The sequence below is a fragment of the Castanea sativa genome, chromosome 6 (assembly GCF_040712315.1).
Source record: "Castanea sativa cultivar Marrone di Chiusa Pesio chromosome 6, ASM4071231v1".
NCBI lineage: Eukaryota > Viridiplantae > Streptophyta > Magnoliopsida > Fagales > Fagaceae > Castanea > Castanea sativa.
Genome location: NC_134018.1, coordinates 32896300 through 32905210, shown reverse-complemented (window position 1 = coordinate 32905210; position 8911 = coordinate 32896300).

Below are 8911 nucleotides of genomic sequence, written 5' to 3'. Positions count from 1 at the left end.
CTCACCTATTTTGGCACCTAGTGTGCCACTTTTACTCAATTTGTGTATGAGCAAACCAACAAACATACACAAATTTGGGTAACAAATGTGGCACTATGGGTGTTTAATTCAACTAGCTTTTAATCTCATGCATATGCATGGATACACTTAAAGATATACAATAAGATGTATAATATAATTCCTATATATAATTTAAATATTATTGATAGTCATTTTTACATTTTGTTAATTATATAAAAATTTTTGTAAGAATATTATTAGATATAAAATGTAAATTGTCCATATTTTTTTAAATTATTGTGAACCATTTTTTTTTTTACGATTCATTTATTCTAGACTCTTTGGTTTTTATACTTATTGATGGGATTGACGCCTTCAACTTATATGGACGATATGGAGTCATCCTTTGTGACGAGCCAACCAAGCATCCACATTAGTGGCGAAGTTATCCAACTATTCAATAAAGCAATAATATCTCGGGTGGTTACAAAAACAACTATACAGACCGTTGGACGCCCATTAAAAGTCGCATTAAAAGGGCACAAGGTGTTACCAATAGAGGCATTATGGCTGCAATCACTGCTACAACGGCTAGAGGCCATGAGAACATATATAAGGCCCTCACAAGCACCAGCAAGAGGTATAAACATCACAGAAAACATTATTTGCTATATTTTTTGAATATTGCTTTAAGCCTTCCATATGCTGACTTTGGCATCGGAGGCGTTGTGGCAGACACCACACCAGTGACCATTTTAGGGAATTCTTGCTTCCATTGCGACGCAAGCGAACATTCGGCCCCATTTGGACGAATTCATTACAACTGACGAACTTGTGCTTCATCAGTTTGGCGCTGTCTGTGGGGAACGACATTCTCGTATCCAAATTCGAGTACGTAGTTTCCAATCATCTATTACATTCAAATAGAGTCCAACCAAGATTCTGCAGCTCTAGCTATGCAAATCCAGGCTATTGCAGCTACCGTCGAGGAACTCACCAGAAAGAATCAAGAAATAAGACAAAGACTTCAGCAAGAGGAGGATCGATCTAGGACCAATCTCGAAGATGTGGGAGATAGCCATTGAAGGAGCGACCGTCGAGGGCCCACCACTTCGAATGAATCAAACTCGGATCCCCTCTGCGAAATGAGGAAGGAGATGGACGAGTTGAGAAATGCCATCAGAGGGAAAACGGACCAAAGTTTGGACAGAATGGTTAGGACGACAGATTCGCCCTTCACTTTAGCAGTCTTGGAGTGCCCCGTACCATCAAAGTTCTGATTGCCACAGCTTGAACCATTCGATGGTTTGAAAGATCCTCTGGATCACCTCAACATCTTCAAGACGACTCTGGGCCTCCAATAGCCCCCCGACGAGATCCTGTGTCGATCCTTCCCCACCACTCTCAAAGGAGCCACAAGGGAGTGGTTCACAAAACTGCCAATGTCATCTATCGATAACTTTGAACAATTGGGCAGCGCCTTTTTGCTCCACTTCATCGGCGAACAATGCCCGAAGAGACCAGCGGACCACTTGCTCACCATCAAGCAAGGGGAGAAAGAGACCTTGAGGTAGTACGTGAAACGTTTCACTCGGGAAACACTGGAGGTGGACAAAGCTGACGACAAAGTGCAACTGACAACCTTTAAAGCTAGGTTAAAATCTAGAGAGTTCGTGGTCTCACTCGCGAAGAATCCTCCCAAGACAATGGCAGAGATGCTCCTTAAAGCGCAGAAGTACATGAATGCTGAGGATGCGCTAGCTGCTATTAAAGATGTGGAGAAAACAGAAGAGAAAGGAAATAGGGAAGACGACCGTAAAGGACGAAAGAGGGAGCGTCCAAATCGTCGACCTATTGACGAGAACAAAAGGAAAGACGAAAGAACTCCACGAATGGTAAAATTCACTCCTTTAGTTATGCCTGTTAATAAGATTTTAACGCAAATTAAGGATGAGCACGTTCTCAAGTGGCTAAGGCCATTACATTCATCCCCCAACGTGCGTGACAAGGAAAAATACTGCCAGTTCCACAAGGATCATGGCCACTACACAAAGGATTGTCGGGACCTAAAAGAGCAAATAGAGGAGTTGATACAGAAAGGAAAATTGCAGAAGTATGTGAAGAAGGGAGAGCCCAGCAAGTTCAAAGACGTCAATAAGAGCCAGCGCGAATCCTCGTCCAAGAATAAGGATTGTCCGTTCCAACCACCCTAGGATGTGATCGGGGAGATAAGTACGATCGCGGGGGGTCCATTCGCGGGAGGATTGTTCAAATCCCTTTAAAAAGCATGCTAGAGGCAAGTAAATAACGTCCACATGATACCCCCATTCAAGCAGAGACGGACGAACCAGGACATGTCTTTCAATGAGGAGGATGCTAGGGGAGTGAAGCAGCCTCATAATGACCCCTTGGTCATAATGCTCACGATTGAAGGATTCAATACCAAGAGGATCCTCGTAGACAATGGTAGCTCCACAGACATCATCTACTTACCTGCCTTCTAGCAGCTGAAGCTAGATCCTAGAAGATTGCGCCCATTTGACTCCCCCCTCGTCAGCTTCAGCGGGGACAAGGTATACCCTAAGGGCATAGTGACATTGACAGTCATAGTAGGGACCTACCCAAGGCAGGTGACCCGTCAATTGGACTTCTTGGTGGTAGACTGTCCCTCCTCTTACAATGTGGTCATTGGAAGGCCTACGCTTAACCGGTGGAAGGCAGCTACGTCCACCTATTACCTAAAAGTGAAATTCCCAACTGAAGATGGTGTTGGTGAGGTGAAAGGAGATTAGGTTTTAGCCAGGGAATGCTACCAGGCTGTGTTGGCTGCAAAGGAGAACCATACATGGACGATCGAGCAGAAAGAAGAAGATAAAGTGGAAGCCTTGGAAACGGTAGAACTTATTGAAGGAGAAGTGGCTAAGACAACGAAGATAGGAACAACCTTAAGCCCCGAAATGAGGACAGAACTCGTTCAATTCCTCAGGGAAAACATGGACGTCTTCGTGTGGAGTCACAAGGACATGCCTAGTATATCCCCTAAAGTCGTCCAGCATAAACTGAACGTGGATCCTGGGAAAAATCCCGTCCAACAAAGATGACGAGTTTTCACCCCTGAACGAAACTAAGTGATCACTAATGAAGTTAACATGCTGTTGTTAGCAGGCTTTATTCGGGAGGTTTACTATCCTGAATGGCTGGCCAACGTCGTACTGGTGAAGAAAGCAAATGGGAAATGGAGAATGTGCGTGGATTTCACGGACCTAAACAAAGCTTGCCCAAATGACAGTTTTTCACTGTCGAGGATAGACCAGCTGGTGGACTTTATGGCCGGACATAAGTTACTAACGTTCATGGACGCTTTTTCAGAATACAACCAGATAAAAATGGCTGAGGAAGATCAAGAAAAAACTGCTTTCATCACTAGCCAAGGACTCTATTTCTATAAGGTGATGCCCTTCAGGCTGAAGAATGCAGGAGCAACCTACCAGAGGTTAGCGAATAAGATGTTTAAAGAACAAATTGGCAAGAACATGGAAGTGAATGTGGATGATATGCTCGTCAAGAGTAGAGAAGAGCTTGCCCATCTGGACGATTTGAAAGAGACATTTGCCACCCTCAAAGAATATCAGATGAAGTTGAATCCTAGTAAATGTGTTTTCGGGGTAGCATCGGGAAAGTTCTTGGGATTCATGGTGTCTCAAAGGGGAATAGAAGCAAACCTGGAGAAAGTGCAAGCAATACTCAACATGACATCGCCGAAAACTGTCAAAGAAGTCCAAAAACTCACAGGGAGGATTGCAGCACTCAATAGATTTGTCTCTAAAGCAACGGATAAGTGCTTACCCTTCTTCAAGACATTGAAACAAGCTTTCACCTAGACTAAAGAATACGAGGTAGCGTTTCAGGAACTCAAACGTTACCTAAGCAACCCACCCCTCTTGAGTCCATCCAAGGAGGGAGAAAATCTATATTTATACCTGGCAGCATCAGCCACGGCCGTGAGCGCAGCCCTGATTCGGGAAGAGAACAAAAAACAACTCCCAGTTTATTATGTTAGTCAAGCTCTTCAAGGAGCAGAAGCCAGATATCCCAAGATTGAAAAGATTGCATTCGCATTAGTAGTAGCTTCGCGGAAGCTACGACCGTACTTCGAAGCAAACCCCATCCTAGTGATGACGGACCAACCCATCAAGAAGTCCATGAATAAGCCTGAGGCAGCAAGGAAAATGGTCCAGTGGGCAATTGAACTCAGCCAATTCGACATCAAGTACCACCTCAGAACAGCCATCAAGGCACAAGCTCTGGCGGACTTCATTGCTGAGTTCACCCTTCCAGAAGATGACAACCCCAACGACGAGATAGGAGAATGGATGATCCAGACCGATGGTTCATCAGCTTAGAAAAAGGGGGAGGGGGAGTAGGGGTCATCGTAGTCACCCTTGGCAGAGAAAAGCTCAGGTACGGAGTTCAACTGAAGTTTCCAGCCACCAATAACGAGGTCGAGTACGAAGGAATACTAATGGGTCTGAGACTCGGGAAGGCACTCGGAGCTAAGAACTTGCTCATCCAGAGCAATTCGAAATTAGTAATAGGGCAAATCAAAGAAGAATATGAGGCAAAGGAGGAAGGAATGCAGAAATATCTCAAGCTGACGAAACATCTAGCCCGGGAGTTTGATAAGTTGGAATTTGTACAGATCCCAAGAGGCCAAAACATGGCAGCAGACGAGATCGCAAAAATGGCCTCGTCAGAGGAAGGGTCAACAAGCGTGGAGGTAGACATGGAGATTCAAAAATGCCCCAGCATCGAAGAAATCCCAACATTTGCGATCTAGAACATAAATAGCTGGATGACACCGATCGTGTCTTTTCTCTAAGACGGGCACCTCCCTCAAGATGCCAAGGAGGCCAAGAAGATCAAGAAGAGGGCAGTCAGATTTACGATCCTAAATGACACCTTATACAAGAGAGGCTTCTCCATGCCTTACTTGAAGTGTGTCGATGAAGAAGAAGCTAAATACATCCTGGAAGAAATCCACGAAGGAGTTTGTGGGGATCATGCTAGCCCTAGATCCCTGGTAAGCAAGGTCATTCGAACAGGTTATTTCTGGCCAACTATGCAGGTGGACGCAGTAGAACTCGTCAAGAAGTGTGACAAGTGTTAGAGGTTTGGGAACGTCCAGCGACTTCCAGTAGAGAGAAGTAGAGAGATTGATGACGATATCATCCCCATGGCCATTCGTACAATGGAGAATCGACATCATTGGCCCACTGCCCCTAGGTAAAGGTCAGGTAAGATTCTTACTAGTTGCAATTGATTACTTCATGAAGTGGGTTAAAGTAGAGGTGATAGCAACCATCACTGAAGCACGAATCCAGAGCTTCGTGTGGAAGAGTATAATTTGCAGGTTTGGGATTCCAAGGACGATCATATCAGATAATGGGCGGCAATTCGATAGCCAAGGCTTCAAGGACTTCTGCTCGGGCCTAGGCATCAATAACCAGTTCTCATCCCCAGAGCATCCACAGGCGAATGGACAAACGGAGGTGACGAATTGAACACTGCTCAAGATTATTAAAGCCAAGCTAGATGATGCGAAGGGTGCCTGGCTAGAAGAATTGCCCAATGTATTGTAGGCCTACAGAACCACGGCGAGAACCCCAACAGGAGAAACCCCTTTCAGGCTTACTTATAGCACTGAAGCAGTAATCCTGGTCGAGGTAGGAGTGGCCAGCATCAGGCGAGAGGTATTCCACGAAGAAAACAACGACGACCAGCTACGAATCAACCTAGATTACCTGGACGAAGTAAAAGACAAAACTTCCAACAGGATGACGAAGTACCAGCAGAAGATGGCCGAATACTACAACAAGAGGGTAAAGCTCAGACGACTTGACATAGGCGACCTCGTCTTGCGCAAGGTCACCATGGCAACTAGAGACTCTGCCCAAGGAAAGCTCGACCCCACATGGAAAGGACCCTACCGAGTCATCCATTACTCCAGGAAAGGCAGTTATCACCTGGAAACCCTAGATAGACAGAGGCTCCCACAACCATGGAACATTGAGTACTTGAAGAAGTACCACCAACAGATGTAACAAATAAATGTATTCATTCCTGAAAATTAATAAAAGAATTGTTCGGCTAATGTCTTCGTGTAAACAGGTCTGGCCAACTGTAAGTCACAAAAATAAAAAATGGCTAAGTAATAAGATTCTGCTTAGATGAATCTACATTACTGACGAAGCCAAAAGATAATCTCAAAAATAGCTAAGTAATAAGATTTCGTCAAGACGGATGTACATTATTGACGAAGCCAAAATATAATCTCAAAAATGGCTAAGTAATAAGATTCCGCCTAGACGGATGTACATTACTGACGAAGCCAAAAGATAATCTCAAAAATGGCTAAGTAATAAGATTCTGCCTAGACGGATGTACATTACTGACAAAGCCAAAAGACAATCTCACAAACGACAAAGTAACAAGATTCCACCTCGACGGATGTAAGTTACCGACGACTACAAAAAGTAACAAGATCCCTAATAGGGTGATTTCTAAAGGGGTGTAAGTCATGGTAAAGCACAGAAATGGCTAAGATTCCACCCAGACTGGCGAAAGCTATTGACAAAGCCAAATTTCAATAAAGTGTTGTTACAGGAAAAGAAAGAAGCAATAGGCATAACGAAGGGCACGAAAAGCAGCCACAAGCCGGAACACGTGCAAGTAAGTTTGCAATCATGAATAAAATTAAAAGACCAAAAACAAAGGGCCAATACCATTGCTTTAACATTAAAATTAAAAGCCCATAAATGTTGGGCTAAAAGCATTGTTGTTAGACTAGAAATATTGTTCTAAAAATATAACTAAAAGCCTAAAACACACCAGGCAGGCAAAAAAAAAAAAAAAAAAAAAAAAACAGCAATATAACTTGAAACAGGGTCAAACATTAGCAGCAATGTCTTCGCCATCTGGAAGGGGCAAAGGAGTGTCCCTGAGAGCATCTTCAGAAGCTGCAGACTGGGTGGCCTCGTCCGCCGCCATCTCTAGGTCGACTACTTCCATATCAAGGCTTTCGAGGTCTACTCCTGAAGGGTGCTTGATCATGTACCGACGAAGAAGCTCGAAAGCCTTAAAGTACCAACTGAAGAGCACAGAATTGTACTATTCTGTTTGCTAAAAGCCCTCGATGGCCTTGGCAGCAATAACCTTTAGCTTCTCTCGAGCAACAGATAGTTGTTCATCCTTCTCCAAAATGAGCTGCCTCTCCACCCTGAGATCATCCTCAAGAGTTTTAATCTTCTCCTTGGTAGAGTTGGCCTCGTCCATGGAGGAGATTAAATCTTCCTCAACTTAGAATTCTCCACCTCTAAGGCCTCTATCCTAGACGTAGACGAAATAACCTTCGCATCCTGAGCGAGGTACTCAGAGGTGATGTGAAGACTCTCCCCGAGCACCTGAAAATAAACCTATGTTAGGAAACAACACAAAAGGATGAAAGAGGTAAAGTCATTCAAATACAGTACCAGAACCAGCTTGTGGAGATGATGACCCACAACTTCGTTAGCCGATACTCCCGAAAATGCCTTCATGTCGTCAGTAGTAAAAACGTCTTGCACCCGAGCCTGTGCCACCTCGGCATCGTCCCAGACGCTAGAAGACCGGGAGTCGACTTTCTCCTTCTGCTTATCCCCGGTCTTCTGCCTTTTTGCCCGTTGAGAAGTAATCTCTTCAATTGAAACGTCTGGGGAAGCCGTCCTCGTTGACTCGACAGTAGGAGTAGACGGCGTGGCTATAATGACGGGGTTCCCCTTTTTCATCACCCGTACACCCCTTGTCCCGAGCTTGGACAAAGGCTCATTCTTCTTAGCCCTCATCTGGGCATACATTCCTTGTTTAAATTTTGTAGTCATTCCTGCAAAAAGAAAACAGTCAAAAAGAGAGAGAGGAAGAAAAAGATAGCAAAAAGATCAATATGGACGAGCTCAATATTTACTCTTTTTTTCTTCTATTTCAAAATTTCGCAAAACATAAGGGAATGGCTCGGGACCAAGACAGTAGAAGCCAAGAGTCCGAGGATCTACCAGGTCGTCAAAATCCTCAATTGTCTGGGCGTATTTGATCGCTTTCTCAACCCAATCCTTGTACCTGCTTTTGAGCTTAGGTCGTCTCTTAACTGCACAAAACAACGGGCATAAGAGTTAAGTGATGATAAGTAAACAAAAAGATGAAAGGTTGGGAAGAATAATGACGCACCTAAGTTCGGGGTACTCCACCGACGGAGCAACCTTGGGAGATCACCCCAAACCTTGTTAGAGGGAGTCTCCCAATCGTCCCCAGACACGAAAAAGAACTGTGACTTCCAATACCTGAATGACAAGGGCAAATCCTGGACGATCCTAGTTCTTCTCTCCCACGGCACCAGTTCATAATACCCATGTTCTTTAGACGCTTTCAAACGATATAGGTAAACGAGCTCGTCCACCCTAATCATGTCTCCGTCTGTAGCGGTCAACCATATCCCCATACAGCTGACCACAATCCTCCACGAATTGAACATAAGTTGCCCTGAAGCAATACCAAAATGACCCAGCAATTCCATAAGAAAAGGGTGGACGGGGAACCTAAGCCCACAAAGAAAGGCAACCTCATAGAAGTGTACCTCCCCAGGGTAAAAATGGCAACCCCGATCCTCTTCACTCGGCAGACGAACCCTAACCCTATCTAGAAATTGAAATCTATCCTTGAACCTAGAAAGTGTATCACTGTCTAAACTACACACGGCCTCGAGAGCATGAAAAGCCCTAATCTCCCGAGGGGCAAAGACGACACTATCTCCCTCTACGGGTCTATCGCTAGATGATAGCCCGGTCTTTAATTCGCTCGATCTCACCTCCGACATCACCAC